Consider the following 26808-nt stretch of genomic DNA (forward strand, 5'->3'; position numbering starts at 1 on the left):
GAAACTAAGTGTCCGAAGGCCGCTCACCCCTACACCACGGGTCCCGGCATTTATTTTACAAATTCTATTATTGATGAATATGACGTTAAGGATGTGCTTCGTTTTGAAGATATTTAAGCAAATTTAATTTCTAAAATAAATTTTGTTTCATCAAATACTGTTATCTTTTTAGACAATTTTTTGTCTAATTATGCTAAAATTATGCTAAAAGAACACATTTTTACCTTTATTTTGGGCAGTTTTTAAAGTACCGTGAAATTCATTTTTTTGTAACTCGCGTGTCGTAAAATTTCAAATTGTTTTGCTATAAAAAATGTCTAGCCCTGGTTAAAAGTAATGGAAAAGCGTGGATGAAGCTTTTTTTTTATTCATAACTTATTTTTATTAGGTCCTTTAAGGTGCTACGACCAGGTTAGGACCGAGGATCAGTTTACAATCAAAATATAAAATAAAAATAAAAAAAAACTCATTACACTCCATACTTGGAGATCATGTAACTGACGAGGGTTACTTGGTCCAAGCGGGTCTTGCAGGTTTTTAATCTGCCGATGTACTCGGAGAAAATGCCCCACAGCTCAGCAGAACTGTAGAGCGCCTTCCCGGCTTATGGATGAAGCTTTAGGCTATTCAAGAAACATTCTAGCGTGACGTCACGGTCTCACGGTCCCCGCTCTTGTCACACTTTGTCACGATTGCGAAAACCTTCCCCTCCTCTCTAGAGCGTGACGTACTTTATGGATGATGCCTTAGAAGCATTTATGTTACACTGAGTGTTTAAACAAAATCAATCAATTTGATTTTAGTTTAAGGGGACTCGTAAAACACGTAAGTTGACACAATAAATGTAAAACAGCAATCAAAACAGTAAGAGACGTAAAAGTAAAGAAAGTAAATAAAACCTAAGCCGTTGCAAATATTTTTTGAAGTATATGTCCCTCTCCTCTGACCAATGTCGATGGGGGTCAAAAAAATAAAAAAAGTTCAAAAAAGAATTTACGAGTCATGGTTTCAACATTTGAAAGAAAAAAGTGTTTTAAAATGCATTATACACCCTGTCCAGTTGTTCAGTTGTTGTCATTAGTTTCCAAAATATCGAAGTATTGACAATTTTTTTATTTTTTTGCGAAAACAAAGTTTTTGTGGTGCTGTGCATTTTCATAAAAAAAACAAAATATTGCTTGGCCCCCGACTTTTGGACAAAGCAGGAACTTTGAAAAAAATTTGCAACGGCCTAAAGGCGAATGAAAAAATTACGATCAAAAACATTAAACAAGAGAAGTGCTAAAAATTCCTTGTCAATTACGAAAAAAAAAAAACAAAAAAAAAATGGTCAGCAGATAGGGTTACAGCAAGTTGAACTAATGATCCTTTTTTCTATAAGAAAAATCCAATTCATTTCAAAATTACTAAATTTGCTGTTTTTATTGCAGCGCATTTAGAAGCGGGTTCAGATTTCAGAGATTTAATATTTTTAAAATAAGTTTGTTGACAATGAAAAGAAAAATGAAAAGACAGCGGTACATTTAATTTTATGTACATTTTATATGCATGAGTATTTTTAACATTAAAAGTATGTTTTTGTTTCATTGTGCTTGAAAAAGACAATAAAAACCGAGTAGGAACTAAGTGTCAATCATTTTTTCACGGTGTCAAACGGACAACATATGTCCAAAAGGTTTCACAGCCGGATTCCACATGCTCCTACCCAGAAACAGGGTTCACAGTTAGGTCGGGATGCTCGACCAGCGGTTGCAAACTTTTATCTGCAAAAATGGTCCAAATTCCACCCTGAAAATAAAAACCTTTGAGAAACGGTCCAGCTGTCGAGCTGTCCGTGTTGTTCGTACATCGTCGTGATGGTGCTATCTTGTCGCAGTCGATTCCGGGACAAACTGAGTTAAAGACGACGCTTTGTGCAGCTTTCAGTGCCTCACCTTTTGACCTTCGCAGATTTCCGCAAATGTGACACCTTACTAAAAAGAATTTTGTCAGAGACCTTTTTTAGTTTATCTCTCTAGCTTACGACAAGATAGCACGCTCTCGACGACATGCTGCCATATGCTGCTGTTCCTTCCGTATTTATTTGCACGAGTTCTGTGTGTGAGTGTCGAAAAAGGATATTCTTGCTTCTTCACGTCAGGCTTCCAAAATCCTCCGAAAATGAGCATTTTGTCGGGGTTACGGGACGGGTTTGGTTGAAGAATTTCATGTATTTTGAATAGAATTTCCCGGGTCTCTGTTTCCGTCAGGCAGGCAGAAGCATGCTGAAACTGGCAATTGGGGCAATTGCGGCTGGTCTGACGAAGGTGGAGGGGACGGATTTTGGGGCCAATGCCAAATCAGCCATATGTTGAGCAAACGAGGACGCCAAAGGTCGGAAAACTCCGGTGAGATAGGACGGCTCATCTGACGGCAGAAGAACAAAAGGTGAAAACTCGAGGAAGCTCGAGGTGCTTGGGTGGTGTGGGCTGCAAGGCAGAGATCAGTTTTGACAAAAGCTAACAAGATGGTGAAAACACGAGAATGAACGTGTGAAAGATGCTACTCTGGAAAAGGGGCTAGGGTAAAGTGCCAATTTATAGACGTAAGAAATTGCGAATAAATGTACAGAGAATATAGGCTAATAAATGAATTCTTCCCTTTTTAACAAATTCAACTTAAACACAAAACATCGAGCAGTCCTGACAGGCTTCGCACCAAAGAAGCGGCAAAGTCTTGCTCTGCTCGCAGAACTTGGTCCTCAACACCACGACTAGCGAGAGAAAGAGGTTTCTCATCCTTGTCTGGAAAGTGTTCAGTGCTATTCAGCAGTATCCTGGCCAAGTTTGGTGTTGTTTTGCATCCGTAGCACAATGGAGAGAGCACAAGGCGTCAGGCGTCAACCTCAAAACTGTATAAATCAGATGCAAACAGAAGCTTCGGTGAAGATCAGCACGGGAAGAAAATGGAGCAGCAAATATTTTTCACCCCAATCAAACGAAACGATTTTCGACTGCAGTGGAAACAAAAAAAAAAGACGACTGTGACATATTGCAGAAGTTATTTTCGCATACGTAGTCATGGCCCGCAGCCATAGAACAAATTGGGAAATATTTGTTCGCATTGAGGACTTTAGATGAAATAGTTGACATGGTGTGGATGTAGGTTTCTAGTGAGCCAAATAAAAGAAATCTGCTATTCCACCAACAATTAAGAGCTGATCGAATCATCAGGAAAAAATGCATTATAGCGAAAGGACAAAATATTTGGGAAGAAATAAGAACCAAATCAATTTTTATAAATACGAAGGTTTGATACATGAGAAAATTCTCTGAGATGTCGGTCATTCGATTTTTTTTTTGTATTTTGTAATCCGGCTGGTGCTTTTTTGGTGCCTTCGGTATGCCCAAAGAAGCCATTTTTCATCATTAGTTTGTCCATATAAGTTTCCATACAGATTTGGCAGCTGTCCATACAAAAATGATACATGATATGATTCAAAAATAAGCATCTTTTAAAGGAAATTTTTGATCGATTTGGTGTCTTCGGTAAAGTTGTAGGTATAAATAAGGTGCATGGTAAAACAAATTTTGGTGATTTTATATTTCACTTTCTTGATGTGCAAAAAAAACACTATTTTTATTTTTTCAGAAATTCCAGAATGTGCAAAAAATCTTTGACCGGGTTAAGAATTTTTGAATCAATACTGTTTTTTTTTTTTTTTAAATAGAAATATTGGTCGCAACAATTTTCAGCCTAATTTTTTTTATGTAAAATCGAATTTGCAATAAAGTGCACCGTTTTCAAGCTATAATCATTTTTAGGTAATATTTTAAAAAAAGGCATTTTGTAAATTAGTGCCCATGTATGCCTCATTTTAAACAACATATTTTAGAAAAGCTGAGAAAATTCTTCAAATTTTGCTATTTCAAACTTTGCTGATACGACCCATAGTTGCTGAGATTTTGTCATGCAAAGATTTGAAAACAGAAAAATTGATGTGTTCTAAGCCTCACCCAAACTGCTGGTACATTTGACGTGGAATGACCAATTTGATGACGTATTTTTGTAAGATTGCTGGTTTTTAACCTGCTTGTTTTTAATAACTTTAAATTTGATTAATTTTTGAAATTTCTTGTTCCAGGGTACAAAATAGGTATCTTTCAGGCTGGAGTTTGAGATGGTGCAAAATCTCGTTCCGTAAAACGGGGTGACTTTGATAGGTTTGAGATTTTTTGGCAAAATGAAGAAAACAAATTAAATACGTACAGAATGGGATGGAATCAGTCTAACCGTTTTGAAAAGTTCAAAAAGTTTTTGAAGCATAATTTAAAAAAAAAATCCAATTTATTGGCATTTCAGTAAAACAAACTTCAGATAAAATGTGAAAAATTTTGATTCTTGCTTCGATTTCAATTTTAAGTGCAGTTTAATTTAATAATTTTACAAACAAAACATATTTTTAAATATTTTAGGCAAAATTTTGACTTTTTAACAATTTTACCAAAAAGTTATTTGTATTTTGTGACAACTGGTTTTAACACGAGGAACTATGACTATGTAAATTACCCCGGAATTCAAAATTGGAATTTTTAATGCAACTTAACACTATTGGAAAAACTTTTTATCAAAAATAATGCATGCACCTTTTGTGGCTTTCCCCAGTACATGTTTTAAAAATAATAATCTTAATACAAACATAACCGGTTGGAAATTGAATGTTTGCCCTTTTGAAATGTAAGTCTTGGTTTAAAAATTTTGAAAATATTTTTTTTCCAAAAGATCGGAAAATTTCACGATTTCGCTTTTTGTTCAATTTTTAACCTGATTTTTGAAACTTTGGTGACAAAGTTTGATTAATTTTCAGAAAACCCAACAAAAAAAAATCATAAAATCATAAACTCTAGCGCAAAAGATGCCTTTTTTATTCCTCATAAAAATATATAAGTAATAATAAACAAATAATCATGATAAAAAGTCAAATAAAAATTTGGGATTTTTCCGTGTACCTATTTATTTACTTTTCGGAAGAGTCAAATTCTACAACTTTTCCGAAGACACCAACCCCTTCTGAAATTGATCAACCCCTTCTCTAAACTCAAATGTCCAAATTTTGGAAAAACTTATCTGCAAAATGGCTTCTTTTGATATTTATCTATGTTCTGTTTACAAAATTGGAAATGTATGAAGTTTTTCGCATCAAACTTATTTTAGATTAGATCAATACTTGAATTCAATTCAGTCAATGCAATGACGAAAAGGGTTATCATAACCAAAAACTAAATTGCATCACTCCAGAGCCAGAGCAAGTCCCAAAGCTCTGCCAGACTGAGCATTTCGTCGTGAAAGATAACTTGCCAATCCCTGCTGCCCAAAAGCCATCCCAAAGTGGGAATTCGAAAATTGAATTTCCACTGCAGAGAAAGCTCCCGGCTTTACTCCAGCAAGCTGGAAGTTGGAAAGGAGGATCATTGAAACAATAGCAAATTATCAATTAAATCCTGAAAGGTTTGTGTGTGTGTTCGTAAAATGTGCATTCCTCCTGCGGTGCTGGTGGTGCACTCCTTTGGGAGGAATTATGGCCGGAGGCTTTTCGGGAAGGCCACAATTATTTCTGTGGCACGAAAGTGGAGAATTTTGTGGAATTTGTCCCAGAGTGTAAGGGGGGCAGCCTTTACAGGAGGAACTGCTCAACTGGTTGATCGTTTGCCTAGACGTTGTTGCTTAGACAGGTGATTGCTTATGATTGCCTCAAGTTAGCACTAAATTTATGAGATAATTGAGTATATTTTAAAAAGAATTTAACAATTTAATGACTTAAAATTTTTAGTATGAAGAAATAAATAAGTTTTTTTTTTTCCGGTTTAAAGGCTGTTTATTGATAGGTAGTCTTCAAATACAACAAATCCATTTTCCAAAAACTCTGTCGTAAAATTTCTTGTTGTTCCATCGTTTCTCTCTAACTTTACATTCAAAATCTGCTACTGTACCATTTCCAAAGTTTTTCAAATTGTAGGCAATTGCTTCAACTACTAACCACAAACCTAATTTTTCTTTTTCATTTTTAAACGTTTTCCCTAGCAACTCCTCAGGGTCTACAATGTCTAAGCCTAGTTTTCTAATTATAGTTGTTTTTACGCTATTCCAAACTAATCTACTGCTGCTACATAACTTTATACGATGCTTTGATGTATCTAACTTATTACAATATTCACACAAATTTGTATTAGTATCCCTAACCTTATGGCGAAAAAGTTTTGCTTTTGTTGGAATAAGATCATTGAGCATGATGAATAGCGAATGTTTTTCTTCAGAGGAAATGAAATTCGATTGTATATTCTGCCAATAATTTTGCCACGGCAATTCAGGGAATTCGGTTGCTATTTTGATTTTAATATTTTGCTTACTAATCAACAAACGGTAGATTTTTTTGCTTGTGTTTAAATCAGTATCGTTTGATATTTCTTCTGCTAAACTTAGCCACTCACGTGAGTTTCGACTAAGCGTGTTGTTAGTTTGCTGTGATAACATGAATGAATCTTTGATACCGTTTTGACTAGGAAATAATATGTTTTTTACAAATAGTGCTTTACATTTACTTTCAACATCAACGAGAGATAGTCCTCCTTGATCAACGTCTAAGTACAACTGATCAAATTTAACTTTGTATAATCCAACACCTTTAAAAATAAAATTTCTGCAGATCGTTCTGATTTCAGCGATATTTGAATTATTAGGAGGGAAAACTTGTGCTATGTACCATAATTTAGATAAAATAATTTGATTTAAAATCCATGATTTTTGGTAAATGTTTAGTTTTCTTTTATGATGAATCGAAATTAAAAACTTAATGTTAAGTATAATTCTAGAGTAATTGTTTTCAATGATAGTGTTAAAATTTTCAGATAAATCTATTCCTAGTATTCTGAGCGATGAGACCTCTTTGAGAACATGTGGACCCGAGAGGCAATTGTTTAGTCTCATGTATTGAGACTTTCCAACATTCAACCTAATTTTAGCAAAAATGCTGAAATAGTTGATGAGCTCCAAGGTCTTATCAAATTCGTGATTATTGCGAATAACGACATTAATGTCATCTGCATAAGCAATAACTTTCAAAAAGCTATTATCTATTAGACAACCTCTAACGTCATCGTAAAGCATGCGAATAAGTGGTTCTATGTAAATGATGAATAAAGCCATGCTCAAAGGGCACCCTTGGCGAACAGATGATTTTATGAAAATGTTATTAGTGAGAAAACCGTTAAATAGTATCTTAGAGGAAGCATTTTTATACAGATTACGAATTAAGTTAACAAATTGAATTGGGAAACCAAATTTTTCCAAGGTTAGCCAAAGAAAATGATGATCAACCCTATCGAAAGCCTTTTCTAAATCGAAACTTGCAACAAGTACTTTTAATGATTTAGATCTTTTTGCTTTGATAATAAGATTTCTAAGCAGTTTTAGATTTGTGATACAAGATTTTTCTGAAATACCTGCAGCTTGACCTGGTCCAATTAAATAATCCATAAGGGGTTGTAATCGATTCATAATGATTTTAGCAAAAAGTTTGTAATCACAGTTTAACATGCTAATCGGTCGTTTGTCAGAAATTTCGAAGGATTGTTCTTTTTTAGGAATTAATGTTACTATCCCTTCAACGAAAGCAGCATTAGGAATTTCACCCATCAAAAATAGATTAAAAAGTTTCAAAAGGTCATTTTTTATTTCGTCAAAGAAAGTACAGTAAAACTCGTATGTCAGTCCATCTGGTCCTGGACTTTTCTTTTTAGAAGCTTGTTGTAGTGCCTCTTGTAGTTCGTTGAGATCAATTGGTTTTATTAAATTATTGCTTTGTTCAAGAGTTAAACGGTTTTTCACGTGATCAAAAATATTATTTACACCTGGATAAAAAGTTTTATCGCCTTCGAATAATAAGCTAAAATGATTTTCTAAAGCTAATTGAAGTTTAGTTTTCTCAGAAGTAAGGTTACCATTAATTAAAAGTTTCATATTAGAGTTTTTTGTAGCGTATTTAGACATTTGAAATGTACTTAGTTTCTCTTCTTCAATTATATTTTCTGGTTGGATTTTTAATTTAAAATTTGAAAGTCGATTTTGTTCAATATTCATTAATTTGGATTTTACAAAAGATAGTTCCTTCTCAACATTTTCATTGTTGCTTTGTTTGCATGATATTTCTCTAAGACAACCGTAAAGGAAGCTTTTACTAGATGTTATATATTGATTCAATTCAAAAGATCTTGTTTTAAAAAATGATTTTGCTTTTGATTTAAAATGTTCAATCCACCATCGACAAAAATTATTGTTATATGCAAATCTTTGTCTGATGTTTTGAATTTCTAAAACAAATTCACGTTTGATATCCTCATCATGCAAAAAAGAGGGATTTATTTTCCAGAAACCTCTACCAGTGGAAGTGACGTTCAAATTTGAGTCAACATTAAATTTCAAAACTATTGCACGGTGATCAGAGAAGGCAGTTGTTAATGTGTCGAAACTTAAAACTTTTTCCAAAAAATCTTTTGGTCCATAAATTCTATCAATCCTGGATGCAGAATCTCCTCTGAAAAATGTATAAATCGTATTACGGTGAATTGAATTTCCGATATCGATTAAATCAAGATTAGATGTTAGGTCTTTCAGTCCTTGGCATAAATTTTTCACGGTTCCGTTTGAATCCGAATTTAAAAGAATACAATTAAAATCGCCTAGAATTACGTTGGGATGGGCAGCAGATAGGTGTGGGATGATATCATTTGAAAACAGAACGTCACGTTGGTGTCGGTATTGTGATCCAGAATGACCATAAACGTTGATAAAGTGAACTTTATCGATTGTGACCGACAGAATTCGACCATTTGGGTTCATTAACATGTTATCAAACTCGATATTTTTTCTAATCAACACAGCAGTTCCTTTGTTGTCGACACTGATATTAACAAAAGCAAAATGGGAAGCAAGAAATTTAAAGTTTTCAAACGACACTTCCTGAAGAAAAACAATATCAAGATCATTATTCCACACGAAGTCCTTCAATAAACCTAGCTTGATGTTAGTGCTAATAGCGTTGATGTTAATTGTGGCTAGTTTTCTAGAGAATGTTGTTGTGGCCATTATTAAGATGTTTTTTTAGTTATTGATGGTACGATAAAACGATGGAACGATGGATGATTTAGGTTGTCTTCTTCTTCTTGTTGCGTTTACCATTTGGAACCGGAATGAACCCATCCCCCTCTCCAGTTGGCCCACCCTTTCCCTTACCCCCCTTTCCCTTCCCACCCAGCTTACCCGCATCACCCTCAGAAGAGACCGGAGAGGAACTCTTCGTTCGCTTCAGCAACGTCTGGCGATCGAGTTCGCTGATCTCGGCGTCCATCGCGTCGGTGTCTGCATTGTCGATGTGTTCTTCGCTCACGCCGGCCGGCCGCAAAGCGTCCAGCACGCCGTCGTTGGTGTTAGTGTCCACTGTTTGCTTGGTTGTTGTGGTGCTTGCAGATGGTGCTACCGTTGTCGATGATATTGGTGCTGGTGTGGAGACGCTTGGTGATGTTGTCGTGGAAGCGCTCGGTACCGCTACCGTTGTAGTGGTGGAGGCGCTAGGTACTGCTTGCGTTGATGTCGTGGTGATCGGGTTTGGTGTGTCGTCGTTCTTTTTCTGGTTAAGCAACGTCATCGCAGGAGCGATCGGCTGGCCGAAATCGATGATCGGTTTTGCAGGCCTACCAAGGGACGGCGCCGAGCTGCCGCTGCCTCCGCTGCTGCCGCTTCCACTACCGCTGCCTGTTGAGATCGCCGCCATTTTGGGGCAATTCTGCTTGACGTGCCCTTCTGCCTTGCAGAAAAAGCACTTGTTTTTGAGCCCATCATAGAAGATGCGGGCTCGGAAATGTCCTATGTAAAGGTGTGCAGGAATTTCCTTCGCCACCTCCATGTGCACCCCTCGTACACCGGTGAAAATGTTGACCTTCAGCTCGTTGGGAAAACGTTCGCGCACGTGCTGCCGTATGGTCCCGTACTGACCCAGCACATACTGGATCGTGGCGTCGTCAATCTCCGGTGGCAGATTGAAGATCCGGACGTACCGGAAGACGCGTGATGCCTGCTCTACCGCCACCCTTGCCGTTGTTCCGTCCTCGAACTTGAACTGGTAGTGCTCGTCCGATTCGGCGATGAACGCGGAGAAAGTCTCCTCGTCAATCAGCTTGACGTAAAACTGGCCGCCATTCTCGTCCTTGTAAATGCTGTGGATATCCGCTGCTGACAGCTTCAGGGTGTCCATCGAGAACTTCAGCACGTCCAGGTACGACGGTACCTTGATTCCTGGTCCGAAGACCAACTTCGCAGTGTTCTTTCGTACACTATTCGCCATTTTTACTCTTCCGGGGAAGATTCCGCTTTTAGATAACACAGAAAAACGCGTACGAAACAATAGCCGCGGAGGACTATTGTTCGAAACCGGACTTATTCTCGAGAGCGTCGATGGAAATACGTCTTGTTCGTACGAGCTCACGTCCGAGACTAATAAGTTAAAAACAACAAACAATGAAAAACGAGATAAGGCCCACCCCAGCAAAATATGACGATGCAATTCCCCGAAAAGTGCACCATCGCGCTGCAGCACCGAGTGTCATATCGAGCATATGCATTGCATATTATGCAACACGAGTGTGCAGCATAATTTTTCTTCCACTATGTGTCACTTTGTCACTGTTCGCTGACTGCCACCGTCAAGAGTCACATGGGAACTGAATTTATCAAGAGTCTCGCGCGGGAGTTATACATTGAATTTCGCCCACTTCATCACACTTTTGCACTCTGTCAGTCGTGACGCGTTGTGCTTCCCCCTCCCGATGGGAACACGGTTTGGAATTCAATTTCAAGTAGTTTATGATGTGCACATGATGAAAAGTTGTGGTCGGGTGTGCACAGAAAAGATGAATTTCCCAGCGACAACATTTTATTGGAAAATTTCCTTCCATCGACAGCAAAGTGCCTCTGGCAACTCTCGTGGCTGCCAATTACATGCTTTTGCATTCTATGAATAATAGTTTCCCAGTGACTTTCCAACTAGGGACAATTCCTCCAAAACAACAACAACAAAAACCCAGCGCCGGACCATTAAATTCAATTACAACTATTTCGTCCCCCACCAGATCCCAATCATCGCTTATGCAAATCCGCTCTGGGAGCACTGCCGTTTTTTTTTTTTTCTTCACAACTTATTTTTATTAGGTCCTTTTAGGTGCTACGACCAGGTTAGGACCGAGGATCAAAAATACAACAAATAATAAATAATAAAAAAAAAAAAAAAAAAACGTAACTGAATCAGATGATCATTTTCTCGTGCCATGTGTCAGCAAGTGTGCGATCACGTCAATCTGTTCCTCGGGTGTCTTGCACTGCCTCAAGCGAACTCTGTATTCTCGGTAAATGGCCCACAGCTCCGACTCGCTGTACAGCATCCGTTCACCTTGTTGCTCCTTCGGGGTTGCACCGGCGTCGGCGCCAGTATTTCCTTGACTTCTTCCTGCGGGACGAGGATGTTTATCTTCCGGTACCGCTCCAGGTAGCGGAGGAAAATCCGCCGCGGTAAACACGGCTCCTGCAAGAGTCTGTTTGTCCTTCTTCCATGCTGGCGGCTTCGGCTTGGACGCCTGCTGCCTCGACTGGATGAACTGCGCACGTTTGGGACAGCTGCGGTCCAGACCCTCGTGGGATCCAGAACAGTTGACACATTTCTTGGCTTGCGTTTCTTCTGCTTTGCACTTTTCTGTGTTGTGGGGACCCCCACAGCTGCTGCACCTGGGCTTGAGATGGCAGTTACTGGTTCCGTGACCGAACTGCAAGCAGTTCTTGCACTGGGTCACGTGCGGTTCTTTGTTCCGGTAGGCCACCCACCGGACGACGACTGGTCCCACTTTCTTTACCTTGCTACTCAACTCCTTTAGACTGGTGTGCCCCTTGGGGAAGAGCACGATGAAAGGCGTCTCATCGATGGCGGGAAGCTGCTGCTTCCGCCTGATGGCGTGTACTGCCAAGACGTCCAGCTGATGTTCCGTCTTGAGCAGCTCCTTGATGTAATCCGGTTCCACGTTCGGGAGACCTCGCATTACTACCCGGTGCGGTCTCGCACTGCGCTTTCCGTGCGTGTAGAACTGCACCTTGTTCTTCGTCAGGTGGGCTTGCACCGTGTCGAAGTCGTCGCTCGAGAAGCACGTAATTTTTGTGCCGAACCGCGTCAGTTTGTGTTCCGGCTGGACATCACACGACGACATCACCTTCGCAAGGCGGGCGAAGCTCATTTCTTTCACCACCAGCGGCGGCTGCTTCTTCTCCCCGGCCGACTTGCCGGTTGCTGGTACCACGGGGATGGTTTTTTCTGCTGCTGGGTTCGCATTGTTGTTGTTGTTGCTCTCCTCCGCTAGCGGGCTGAACTTGTTGTTGCTGAGCAGTTTCTCCACATCGCCGTCGGTGCCGCCATCGCCGACGTTGATCTCCTCCTTAGCCTTCCTGCGGCGAACCTTGACCACGGGACGAAATTCGCCCCCGTCCTCTCCACCTCCTTCGGAGTCTTCAACCTCCATGCCCGTCGCCGCCTGCGTCTTGGGTTGAAACCCGTCCGGTTTCTCCCACACACTTTTCCTCAAGGCCGCGTTCCAGTAGAACGTCCTTCCATTCTCAGCCCTGTGCTCCGTCCACTCACTCTCCACCGTCGCGGCCGCCGCCATGGCCGTCGGCGAAAGTTAACAAAACACCGTCAAAAACGCGCTAAGCTAGCTCGAAAGACGACCAAACCCAACGAAAGTTGAACAGGGAGTGGAGCACTGCCGTTGCTGCACACTAAATTGTTGCTAAAGGACCATCCATAAACCACGTGGACACTTTAGGGGGGGGGGGGTATGGCGATTGTCCACGATCCATACAAAAAAGATTTTTTTTGTATGGACAATTGTCCACGAAGGGGGGGGGGGTAACAGATTCTCAAAAAAGTGTCCACGTGGTTTATGAATGGTCCCTAACTTCCTTCCAAAAAAAAAATTGCAAATCAGACTTCACTGAATAAAGAACAATTTGCATTTTCTTCCACCTCTATTGCTTCGGAAAAGCGAACGGAAGTGAGGGGGGAAAGTTTCCGCAAGTTTTTGCTACAAGTTTGCTCAAAGAATGCGGCAATAGTTGGGAGTTCAAGTTGGTGGAGATGTTTAAGGAGACAAACTTTGAGTGGAAAGTTTGCGTATTTGCGATACAGACACTGTTGAAAAAATTCAAATTATCTATTAATATTATTTTGGGAAATCGTAAACCTTAAAAACTTTGAAATGTCTGCAAATTATATCAAAATAATCTGTGTAATTATTTGTGTTTACAAACATTTGAAAAGAAGAAAAAAAATTGTTCAATATTCAACGTATAGCTTTTATTTTTCATTTCAAAGACCTGTTTTTTGTCAAAGTCAAAGTGTATTTCAGTACCCTAAGCTAAAAAAAAATTGTTTCAATTTGGAAAAAAAACCAAAATAAGTGTTGAAGGTTACGGTGGCTCTTATAGCTTTTTGAAAACTAACCCGAGATTTTCTCAATTCTCTACAGATGCAAATATTTGACCCAAAAACATATCAAAAGATTTCGAAAATATGAAATTCCAAGAGCGTTCATTTTCTTGTCCCAAAACATCAGAGAAAGTATACATTTTTCAACGTTTTGGCACCCGTATTTTGAAAATGAACAAAAATATAAAAAAAAACTAAATAAAAGAGCTTAAATTGTTTTCATTTGATTTCTTGAGCAACCAAATTTAAGATATTATTGAATGAAATTAAAAGATTAAAATTTTAGTTAAGATTTTAAAAGAAAATTGGTCTTATGATATTTCAAAACAAGGTTTTAAGGTTTAATTTTCACCGAGATCAAAATGGAGGTTTTTGTTACGCTTTTTTAACAAGACCAAATTGAATAAATGTAACGTTTTTTTAATAAGACCAAATTTAATGAAAATCTAATTCGTATCATTAAATATTGCAAAGAATTGATTCCATTTGGTAAAAAGTATTCGAGAAATTACAGTTTGAAGCATAACATTTATGGAGCACCTCAGGCGTTAGAGGGATAAGTATGCAAAATGAATGCTTGATTCTGTAATGATGTTTATTTATCGAATAATTCAGAACAACTTTTTAACGAAATCATTAAAAATAATGAAAAAAATCACACAAAAAATATTAAAAACCTATTTTGTATTATTTAAAATGTGTCCCAAGAATGCAAACATATTTTGAAAACTCGATCAAATTATTCGAAAACTTTGAGTTGCAGTTTATTAAAATATAGTTAAAAGTACAAAATTTTAATTAAATGTTTAATTTCTACATTTTCTTCCATTTTAACTCTATATGTCAATTTTATTCTAAATCATATTCTCTCAAACTGGTCACAGATACAAATTTAAAAGTAATTTATGGTAAATAAACATAAATTCATATCCATACACCATAAATATAATATTTTTTTGATTTATTAACCGAATTTAAAAAGCAGGTTATAATATAAAAAAATAATGATGGTTATTTTTTTTCTGTTGAATATACATTAATTTAAAAATTTCTCGAGAATTTCCGGGATTTTCCATTTCTCGGGAATTTTGTAACCCCGGGAATTGGACGCTCTAGAAAATACGAATTTTGAAATTAACCTTAACTCAGTATGGAAGGCAAAACTGTTGATTTCAAATAAATATTGTTTTTCAAAAGTAAAACTATTTTCTCTTGCCGAAGACACCAAATCGATCAGAATTTTACAAACCATTTTTGCTCAAGTTTGAGTCAACTAGGCACTCTATTTTTGTAAAAAATTGCTAGAATTTAAGGAAATCAAAACAATAAATTTCTGCTTTGCTTCCCCGGTGCTTCAGGTATCATGAAATATTTAATATGATGTTGGATTAAAAGAGATAATTTTCAATAAACTTGTGAACATTTTTTTCTCACCTAGGTTATGTTTTGAAATTATTTTTATTTGAAATGTGTAAATTAAGCCATTTGAAAACAACACAAATGATTGGGCATCCCTAGTTGGATGACTGTTTACAAGCCTCCGAGTGCTCCGCGATTTTTATCGATTTTCTTGTTGAAATCGAAGTTAGATTTCGCGTTCCGCCGTCGTCGAGTAAACCGGTAGCCCTGGCGAACCAGGACAAGTGGTGGAAGCACGGTATGAAGCCGAACGTGCGGCTTAAAGGCGGTTCTGCTAAGAACAGCAACCTAACCTCACAGCGTGTGGTGAATGCGGCAAAAAACTCCCGTATCCAGAGGCAGAACATGTTCGAGAGTGGCCGGCGAACTCGTTCGCTGGACCGGATCACGCCCGGCGGCAGCAGCAGCAGCAGCGGCGGCTACCAGACCAGGAGCAAAACAAACGGCAGCTCCCCGTTCCTGTCACAAAACTGTTTCGACGCACTTGGTGATGACGACGCTGGAGACGGCGTACAAGGAGAACCTGAAAAGAAACAGCCCCGGGTAAGAATTCCACCGATCCACATTATGGGTAAGTCGGTCGGAGAAGTGGTGAAACTCCTCGCCACGAACGGTGTTCCGCAGAGTGACGACTACTGGCTGAAGTACACCAAAACATCGGTGCAGTTCCAGACAAAAGTGAAGGAATTGTTTACGAAGACGACTGCGCTGCTGAAAAGTAGTGATGTTCAATTCTTCACACACGACACATCGGAGGATGCCCCGACAAAGTTTGTGCTTTCGGGTCTGCCGGCAGTGAGTATTCCGGATCTGAAGGAGGAGCTGGAGGCAATGGGGATCTTGCCTCTGGACATCAAGGTGCTGTCCTCAAAAAAGTCGGGGGCGGATGAACATACGTTGTACCTCGTGTACTTCAAGCGCGGGACAGTGAAAATTCAAGACTTGCGGAGAACGAAGGCGATCTTTAACGTTGTTGTTTCGTGGCGGTTCTTCTCGAAGCACCCCAACGATGCTGCCCAATGCCACCGGTGTCAGCAATTTGGCCACGGGTCATCGAACTGCAACCTGCGCCCCAAGTGTGTGAAGTGCGGCGGAAAACACCTGACGGATGTCTGCATGCTTCCGAGGAGGGCGGAGTTGAACAACAACAACAACAGCAAGTCGCAACTGAAGTGTGCGAACTGTGGCGGAAGCCACACCGCTAATTTCCGTGGGTGCCCAGCTAGAAAAGCCTATCTCGACGAGCTCGAGAAAAGGAAGAAAAAGCCCTCTCGCCCAGCGCCGCCTCCGAGCGGCCCTGCCCCAGGCCGAAACAGCGGAGCCCAAGGTGGACCTACTCATCGGTCCTCAATCGCTGCAACCGGACGACCCACCTACGCGCAGGTGTCGTCCATGAACACTCCACCGTGCGCTAACCTTTCCGACGGCGAAGGTCTCTTCACCGTTACGGAATTCCTGTCCCTTGCCAGGGACATGTTTAGTCGGCTCGTTGGCTGCCGCACCAAGCAGCAGCAATTCGACGCGCTCGCAGAACTGATGGCCAAATACCTTTATGGGTAGTTTGAGACATCAACTTAAAATCGTTAATTGGAACAGCAGATCCGTTCTGCTGAAAAAAATCGAGTTTTTCGATTTTTTGTCGCGGCACCAAGTCGACATTGCAACAGTCTCTGAAACCTGGCTCAAGACTAAGAATTCGTTCCATCATCCCGACTACCGATGCTTCCGATCCGACAGGACGAGTACTGACGACGAGCGAGGCGGCGGTGTCCTCATTGCCCTGCGAAAAAGCCTCAACGTCGATTATTCGGTGCTGGACCTCAACACGAGCGCCATCGAAGCGGTTGGCCTAGAAATCCGATTCCCCACGCAAACCGTCCACTTCATTGCGGCCTACTTTCCTGGAATCCACCGTGGAGCTGCTTGGAGCACATTCCGGCGGGACATTAACACACTGGTGCGGCGCCCCGTGCCGTTTTTCGTTGCTGGAGATTTCAACGCGCGCCATCGACAGTGGAACTGTCTGAAGGCGAACAGAGCTGGAAACTTCCTGGCGTCTCGTGCAGTTTCTTCGGACTTCTTCATCCACGCTCCGAGGTCGTTCACCTACCAACCCCCCGGCGGCCGCCGGCCGTCAACGCTTGACATTGTTCTCTCCAACAACTTGGTGAATATGTCATCGCTGACCGTAGTGAACGACCTGTCGTCCGACCATCTGCCTGTTCTCTTCAGCGTGGACGTAGCCGTGCCCTTCCAACGCTTCCCGACAACGACCAGATGCTACAACAGGGCGAACTGGCCAGCCTTCCAGCGCATCGTGAACGAGAAAATCGACTTGAACTCCCCCGTCGCAACCAACCTGGACAGCCCTGCAGGAATCAACCGATGCATCGAGTTCTTTACAAGCACGCTACTGGAGGCCGAAGCCGCCGCCGTCCCCGTTGTACCGGTGAGAACGTACGAAGATGCCAAGTTTCCGGAGTCCGCGCGCCAGCTTGTCACCCTGAGAAACACGCGCCGGCGCCAGTGGTACCGCACACGCGATCCACTGCTCGGCACGATAGTTGAGTCGCTGAACAACCGGATTCGCTTCGAGTGTTCTATCGCCAGAAACCAGCATTTTTCGAACAACATCCGGTACCTGGAGAACGGCGCCAAGGATGTCTGGAAGATCAGCAAAGCGCTCCGTAAACAGGTGAAGTACAGCCCGCCTCTCCAGGCTGGCGACACGCTGAAGGCATCCCCAGAAGAGAAGGCGAACCTGCTGGCTGACAATTTTGCACGAGCGCATCGCAACCCTTCTCCCGGCGACCCGACTACGTCCAGTGCTGTCGAAGCGAGCGTACAGCAGATCGCCGACAGTACCATCCCGGTCGAATCAGTGCCAGTCGTCCGCCCCAAGGAGATAGCACGGATCATCAAGTCGCTGAAGCCGAAGAAGGCGCCTGGCAAGGACAACATTCGGAACACCCTGCTCAAGCGGCTCCCCCGCAAAGGACTGGTGATGCTGACGCTGATCGTGAACGCGTGTCTGAGGACATCGTACTTTCCGTCCAGCTGGAAGCACGCCATCGTCACGGCAATCCCAAAGCCGGGCAAGGACATCACGAATCCCACCAACTACCGTCCGATCAGCTTGCTTCCCGTGATGAGCAAAATCCTCGAGCGTGTGGTGCTTACCCGTATCGGAAACTTCGTCGAGCAACGAAATGTCGTTCCTCCGCAGCAGTTCGGCTTCAAACGGGGCCACTCCACAAACCACCAGCTCGTCAGACTAACGCGCAACGTCAAGAGCTCGCTCGCCCGGGGCGAGTCAGCTGGCATGGTTCTTCTGGACGTGGAGAAGGCATACGATTCGGTGTGGCAGGATGCGATCCTGCACAAGATGAAGCTGGCCGGGTTCCCGGCGTACATTCTGAAGCTGCTCAACTCCTTCCTGAAACAGCGCAGCTTCCAAGTTGCCGTCGATGGTGCGCTCTCGCGCCGTCATGAAATTCCTTTCGGCGTCCCGCAAGGAGCTGTCCTGAGTCCGGCGCTGTACAACATCTTCACCTCGGATCTCGTCATGGTGGACGGGGTCGAATACTACCTCTTCGCCGACGACACTGGATTCGTCGCTGCTGACAAGAGTGCAGAAGTGATCATCGAGAAGCTGCAGGCGGCCCAGGACTCGCTCGAGAGCTATCAGCGGAAGTGGCGAATCAAAATAAACCCGGCGAAGACGCAGGCGATCTTTTTCACCCGGCGGCGCGCTGAAAGGTTCCTCCCCCAGTCACGTGTGCTGGCACTGGGCCACGAAGTCCCCTGGTCGGACGAGGTCAAGTACCTTGGCCTCGCGCTCGACCCGAAACTGAAGTACGACAAGCACATCGACGCCGCGTTGCAGAAATGTGACAAGCTGACGAGGATGCTCTACCCGCTGGTGAGCCGAAGGTCAAGGCTGAGCAACGCCAACAAACTTCTGCTCTACAAGCTCATCTTCCGTCCGACGCTCACGTACGGATTCCCAGCCTGGCACAGCTGTGCTTCAACCCGCCGCAAAAAGCTGCAGACGCGCCAAAACAAGATCCTGAAAATGATGCTGGACTTGCCGTTTAATTTCCCGACGGACGAGCTCGAGGAGGCGGCCAACACGGAATCGCTGGAAACCTGGACCAGCAAACTGCTACAGCGGTTTTGGACGAGTTGCACGATGTCAGAGAATACTCTGATATCGAGTTTGGTGCCGTGATACTGTGATCTAGTTTTTAAGAAACCCCTTTTCCTTCTCCTATCCCCCTTCTATCCTAGCAAAAGTGACAGGTTTTTTGCGAGTTGTTTTCCTGTTTTCTGTTTCCTTTACAACCAACTTTATTTGTATCCATTGTGATAAATGCCTTATACACAGCTGAAAGGATCCCCCAAAACTCTGTACTGCACTTATAAAACTAATGTTAGTCGATAAACTAAAGAAATAAACTGAATTGAATTGAATTGAAAACAACACAAACAACAACATTAACTTTTTTCACCAATTTGACTGATTTTCCTATCTTGTTAGCTTAAGAGAGCACAGAGGCACCGAATTGTTGGTGAAATTTTTGCATGCCTGATTTTTCATTGGCACTTGACTAGAATACATGAAGTGAAATCAGCATTTTACTCAAGGAAAATTATTTTGAATAAACGAATTTATTTGAAAAAAATGTAATTCCCGAAAATAATAAAAGTATCATGAGTTCCCATAACTATAAAGAAAATTAATCAATATGATGTTATTATTTGTGTATAAATATAACCAGAATTTTTTGCCTAAACTCCTTCAGCACAAAGCTCAACTCCGCGCCGGAAAAGCCAGCAAAAGTTTCTCGGTAGTAATAAAAGACAGCAACGAAGCCGTTGCGATTGAGATGTTCAAGCAGCTTGCTCGAGCAAAGCAAAAAGAAGTCACTGTAGCAAGTAGCAAGCAGCGTGATGGAGGATAATTTAATTAACATAATTTCCCGGGGAAACCACGCTGTCTGGCCCTGGCCCTCTGCGTGCGTTTTTCCGAGATAAATTTCCCGTGGCAGCACCGACCCCGTGATGAGGAATCTGTTTGTGCAGTTTTCTGAGGATTTGCCGCTGCAACAACCTCTCTAATCAACTTCACTCCAGGGTTCGAGATTACTGTGAATTGTGATGTTTGAGTTTTGCTGTTCTGCTGGGGAGGGAAAGTTTTTCTTTCTTTTTGTATTCATAAAAAGAAAATTTCACCACTGAAAAGAAGCGAAACGGCAACATTTGAGACTAATCTTTGGATTTCTTGGATTTTCGCCCGCCTCGAAATCCTCAAAACGGCAGCAAATTGAGGGGTCCAGCAAAGTTTGGCCACTTCTTCGTGAAGATCAAGACCTCAGCGAGGAGGGGAAAAAAGAGTCCAGCCTTAAAAAGGGTAGATTATGCCAAACGCACACACAGAAAAAAGCTCCATCGCATCGCAGGGATAAAGGTCCTTCTTCGGGACATAAAGTTTTGCTCGGGCCGAACTTTTTGTTCGTTGGAAGCCTCAAACATCACACCGTCATTATCATCATCGTTCGGGCGGTTGGACCGGGTCTGAGTTTGTCAGTGTGGCCAAACTGGGGTGTTTTTTTTGCTGGCAGGTCTTACGATTGACCGAAAATAAGCAAACTTTAGGGGTTTTTTTTTCTGCCAGGGTATCTTCTTCACAGCCGGTTACTTGAGCTCTTCAACTGTTTTAACGATTTTTTCCTTCTTCTTCTTTTTTCTTATTCCAGGAAATGAATTTGAGCTCGGAAAATCATGATTGATGGTAAGTGATTGCTGCTGTTTTGCTGCCGGAGGTCTGTCCGGCCGACGTTGATGTTGTTGTAGAGCTTCATATCATAAAGTTTGAGCGAGGGACAAACTTTCTGACATTTTTGTTTTTAATTGAATTTAGCTGTCTTGGAAATATGAACGATCAAAGTTACATTAAACGAGCCGATCGTTATGAAAAAACTTTACTGGGCGGTTTTTAAATGGTGTGTGGGTACACGGAGAAAAAAGGAGTTCCCAAAATCGTGAACAAGCGTTCATGAAAATGGGAACCACAAACAAAGTGTTCAAATTTCATGGTACGTTTTTCAAAATCGTACCATGGGATTTTGTTTGACTCTGTTTTTGTTTGACGATTTTGGGAACTTTTTTTTCTCCTGTATGCTTCCAAAATGATAAACAAAACATTGATTTATTTATGTATTTTAAATGTATTTTTTTTTCTTAAAAACAAATCCATAAACTGCAACAAAATCTCAGTAGAATAAAATTAATAACTACCAGAAAGGCTTTCAGACTATTTTCGGTTATTCAAGGTCAGTCCCTGAAATAAGTGTTTTATACCTTTGATTTTGCAGAAAACACTAGAAAAACCAACATTCACTTAATAACATATATTTGTTCCAATGTTAGGTCAATTCTTGCATCATATTTCATTTTTGAAACTATACTATAAATCTTGAGACAAAACATTTTATTTTGTGGCTATCAGAAATAAAACGATGATGATAATGAAAAGATAAAAAAACCCGCGGTTTCCAAACAAAATGTTGAACTTCAATCACTTAAAAGCGTTTTTTACCATTACCATTGATATTTTGTTACATTTCAAACAATTTTGACTAACAGTAAAAATTGCTTGCAGTAGCTGATAAAAGGATAAAGTGGCTGTATTTTTCCAGGGGTGCCCAACTTCTAGGTCCTGCGGGCAAGAAATAACGTTAGATTAAAATTTAGAAATCAAATAAAACGATTTAATAAAGTAGTGATGCAGTTTAGATACATATATTTACTTATAGGGTAATTCTCCGCCAACTCACACGAAATCGGGAAAAGTTGCCCCGACCTCTCTTCGATTTGCGTGAAACTTTGTCCTAAGGGGTAACTTTTGTCCCTGATCATGAATCTGAGGTCCGTTTTTTAATATCTCGTGACGGAGGGGCGGTACGACCCCTTCCATTTTTGAGCATGCGAAAAAAGAGGTGTTTTTCAATAATTTGCAGCCTGAAACGGTGATGAGAAAAAAATTTGGTGTCAAAGGGACTTTTATGTAAAATTAGACGCTCAATTTGATTACGTACTCAGAATTCCGAAAAAAAACGTATTTTTCATCGAAAAAAACACTAAAAAAGTTTTGAAAATACTCCCATTTTCCGTTACTTGACTGTAATTTTTTTTTTGGAACATGTCATTTTATGGTAAATTTAATGTACTTTTTGAATCTACATTGACCTAGAAGGGTCATTTTCGCAATAACTCGTAATGTTTATAAGCAAACCTCTTATGTCTATATATCAAAATTTATGTAATTGTCTGCTCTACAACTTTGTAGATTATTGTTATACTCTAAATAATAACCCTGCAAAATTAGAAAAAAACACGAAATTTTAAAATGAAAATTTTTGTTCTAAATGAAAAAATGACCCTTCTGGGTCAATCTAGATTCGAAAAGTACATTAAATTTCCCATAAAATGACATGTTCCAAAATTATTTAAAGTCGAGTAACGAAAAATGGGAGAATTTTTAAAACTTTTTTATTGTTTTTTTTTTTTCGATGAAAAATACGTTTTTTCGAAATTCTGAGTATGCCATCAAATCGGGCGTCTAATTTTACATAAAAGTCTCTTTGACACCGAATTTCTATCTCATCACCATTTTATGCTGCAAATTATTGAAAAACACCTCTTTTTTCGCATGCTCAAAAATGGATGGGGTCGTACTGCTCCTCCGTCACGAGATATCAAAAAACGGACCTCGGATTCGTGATCAGGGACAAAAGTTAACCCTTAGGACAAAGTTTCACGCAAATCGAAGAGGGGTCGGGGCAACTGCTGCGGGGCAACTGAGTTGGCAGAGAATTGCCCTATAAGAAAATAAGATAGAGAAAACCTTAACAGAACAATTTTAGTGTAATTTCATTCAATCTATATCTGAAATCATTCAAATTTGAATTTATTACGCTACATTTTTTAAGTTTAATTTCGCGAACACACAAAAATTAAAATAAATATTTTTTTTTAAATGGATTTACTGCATTTTTTAAAACTAAATTAGGATTACAAACATTCTTTGGCAAAAGAACTCTTCTTGTGGTGCTGTGCATCTTAATTTGAATATTTTGAAAATATTTCAAAAAGATGTTATGTCCATGACAAATTTCAACATTTCTGGAAAATATATTTTGCAAAGTTTTCAATTCACAAAAAAATGCAAACGTTTCTTTGTCCCTGATAAATTGGCATATTATAAATATTATTACTTAGTAAAGCAATTTTTTAAATCTGAAAATTATTCTGAAATTCTTTAAAAATATCAGTTTTACTCAAAGTTCTTAAAAAATAACAAGTACTTTACATTTAAGAAAACGATGTAAAACATTTACAAAATTCTATTCAGTATTATTTTGTACTTTGTAATATTTTCGAGACTGAAGAGTCAAGTCTGTCATAGAGAAATTACAAAAAAACCATCAAAAACCTATTTTTTCTACATTTTTATTTTAAAAAAGATTTAGAAAACTTCAATTTTCGTGTTTCTTTTTCTTAAAGCGGCTCTATCTCAGCAACCCGAGGTCCAATCTTCAATGTCTCTTTGACAATTTTATAGCAAATTTTCTGAACTTTTCAAAAAAATATATTTTAATAAATGGTCACTCATGGTCACTGTTTTTAACAATCGAAAAACTGCAAATATTTCGCTAAAATCATACTTTCGGTGGCTATATCTTGAAAACGGAGCCCTTTATCAAAAAATCGGTGAAATACTTTTCGATTGCAAATTCAATTTTGCACTTAAAAAATAATGTCAAACTTGTTTTTGCATGACACTTAGATTTTTTTTTTCCAAAAATCATTTTTTTTTTCAAAAATTCATAACTCAGCGGCAGGTTTTTTGACCATGTTTCCCAATGGCTCAAAAGTTGCAGATTTTTGCCCCCTAAAACATATCAAAAAATCTCGAAAATCAAAAAAATACGTGTTTGGGATATTGAGTTTTTTTGTGAAAAAAAGTTTATAAAAAAATCCGCATTTTTTTCCGTGTATCTATTTTTTCCCAAAAGTCCTTATCAATACCTACAACTTTGCCGAAGACACCAAATTGATCAGAAAGTTAATGTTTTTTTTTTTAGTTTTTTTTTCTAGAAACATAAAAAGTCACTTTTTATGAAAAATTATCAGGCCGCTGAAAATAGTTTTGAATGTCTTTCTTCCTTCAAAATCGGCTTAACAAATCAGAGGGCAAGAACTATTTTTTTGTTCAAGGAAAACCCCCCACCGTGGCTCAAGCCAACGTCAACGGACACAAACTTCAAATAATATTCGTAAAGGCCTAACTTGGCCGAAAAAAACATACATCAAGAACTAGAGCTCCGAAGTTGGCATTTGTGTCCACTGAAACATATATAATTGAAAAAATTGAGAGGATGAAGTTAATGAAAATTGAGACTTTGAACTAAAAAGTGGTTTTCCCTACAGAAATACAAACTTTGAGCTAAATGCATCTATGGTCTTACACAATTTTTAAAAATTATGAAAAAAAAAACTAAATAATTTTACGTTATGCAAACATTGCAAAATAAAGTACTTTCCCTTCAAAACCATCACCAAACCAACCCTTATTTCGATCTGCTCAAGTGCAAAAAGCTAGAGAGGGTAGAAAAATAATTACATTTTTCTCGCTCTATCCCATCTTTTTTTCTTTCCACAACTCAAGATGGACCACTTGCTGCTGCTGCTGCTTCTTCCAGCAACCAGCAGCATTAGTACCATCACTCATTTTATAATGCAAAAATTCACCACACCCAGCCAACCCTTTTGCGGGCATCGTAAACTTCCAGCGGAGCTTTCCGGCCGGCTGAACCGCGATGAAAAGTGACAAGTGGATGGCGGGTTGGTGGATGAAAGAGCAAATTTAATGAGATACAGCAGCTGGATTAGGCGTGAGCTACACAGCAAATAAAGTAGTAATCCAGCTGCGTGTAAAAGACCTGGGTGTAAAATAAATTTTGCATTATTTTATGAAATTCTGTGTAATATTACATACTGAAATATGTAGCCCATCAGTATGGGAAACCTACTTTACCGAAATGTCAAGCCTATATATGCGTTTATCCATTCCATTCTTCATCGGTCTGATGGCCGAGCGGGCTAAGGCGCCAGTCCTTACTGATGGTGCTGGGTTTGAATCTCGTCGGTTGCAACTTTTTTTTGTGTTTGCAAAAAATGTACATGCAATGTGTAATATTAAGTGTTTGTTTTGACGAAGGTGATGTGCATGCTTTTGCATGCGATTTTACCATCGGATTTTTTGCTGTGTATGCTGCGCTATGGACGGAGGTACTCGAGACTATCATTTGCAAGGTGCAATTTTCGTAAAACATTTTTTATGTTGAACATTGTTCAATGGTCGTCCCTCGGGGCTCGGGGTCGTAAAGTAGTACTCCAATTGAACGCGAAGCAGCGATGGGGATGAAAAATGCTGTGAGCTTGAATTACAAGAGAGGGGATTTGGAGGGGTTTGGAGGGAATCGCGGGTGGAATAGCTAGAGCATACTTTGCGGTGACAGAATGTGCTTCACCCCTTCCGCCTTGGGATGTTGTGCCCCTTTTTTAGGGCTAGGATGAAGTTTTGTGAGAGGAGTTTGGTATGCTTAAGTGTGAGTTGTTCCAGGGAATGTTGCAATAAAAATTTATTCAATTATTTTTGTTCACTTTTTTTCAATCTAATTTGGTTTTATTGGTGAGTTATCTGAATAAAAAAAAGTTTTTTTTTGCAGTATGCAACAGAGTTTGGAGATTCTTTAATCTGTGTGCTTCATCATTATTTATTTTGGAACAAATTTTAGACAATTAGGGCGCTCCTTTCCCTAGTTATGAGTTTTTTTGAAGATTGAAGATTTTAGACAATTTTTTAAGGGATTTCATACAAAAATGTCAGAGGTTGGTATAAATAAACACTCTTACATTTTTTTTAAATCTGTTTTCAGGGCAATAAACAAATATTTTAATCCATGAACGAAACAAATTGGAAAATATGTGGTTGCATAATTACCGAGATATAGCATTTTGAAGTTAACAGTTTCAAAAAAGGGTGCCACGGATCTCAACATTGCTTTGACCATTTCTGCTCAAAAGTTTAGTGAAGATTCGTTAAACTGGTTCTGTTTGCGTGACGAAAGCCGATTTAAAAAAGTATTTTTTTTTCTTTTTTTATTTTCAAATATAAAATCGTCAGTTTTCGATTGTTGTATTTTTTTTATACAAGCTAAATTCAAAAATCGGCCTTCGTCATGCACACGGGATATGTCTTGAGCAAAAATCATATTTTTAGTGTATTTGATCAATTTTCCGTTATTCGAAATTTTGTGTTTTTCTACCTTCTAAAGCTTTTTACTGGATACTCTATAAATTTAAAAATAAAACATAAAAAATCCTTGAATTCACGAGTTTTTGCGGAAACTGTTGAATTTCACGAATTTCACGCTGTTCGCGAAATCGTAAAAAAATACTAGCCCTTATTATTTTAAATAAAGCAGAGCGTAACTATTCAGAATATGTTTTGTAACGTTAAATTTTACGTTTCTATTCGAATAAGGCATTTGGTCCAAATTGTAGGGTGGCTCAGAATGTTTATTTTGGTGGGAAGACGAGAAAGCGCTACGGTGACTTGAGAAAAGTTGTAGGGAACACCATTCTGAGCAAACTTTGCTGATGATCACAAAGCTCTATCTTCAAACGGGAAGTTTTTAGATCCATTTTTATTTTTATTTTAAGGCGTTTTTGAAAAAGTATTTAGGTAGGCTTATGTGGTAGCG

General features: G+C 39.7%; 1 protein-coding gene across 2 annotated transcripts in view; it reads left to right on the forward strand.

The window, feature by feature from the left end:
* The window catches only part of LOC120416057 (potassium voltage-gated channel protein Shal), a 406813-nt gene that overhangs the window by 148096 nt on the left and 231909 nt on the right, over nt 1–26808 (forward strand). For both annotated transcript variants that reach the window (XM_052710526.1, XM_039577721.2), the window contains exon 4: nt 20734–20768. The gene's annotated coding sequence lies outside the window, so the exon portion shown is untranslated. The remainder of the gene's footprint in view (nt 1–20733; nt 20769–26808) is intronic.

The sequence above is a fragment of the Culex pipiens genome, chromosome 3 (assembly GCF_016801865.2).
Source record: "Culex pipiens pallens isolate TS chromosome 3, TS_CPP_V2, whole genome shotgun sequence".
In the NCBI taxonomy this organism is placed as follows: domain Eukaryota; kingdom Metazoa; phylum Arthropoda; class Insecta; order Diptera; family Culicidae; genus Culex; species Culex pipiens.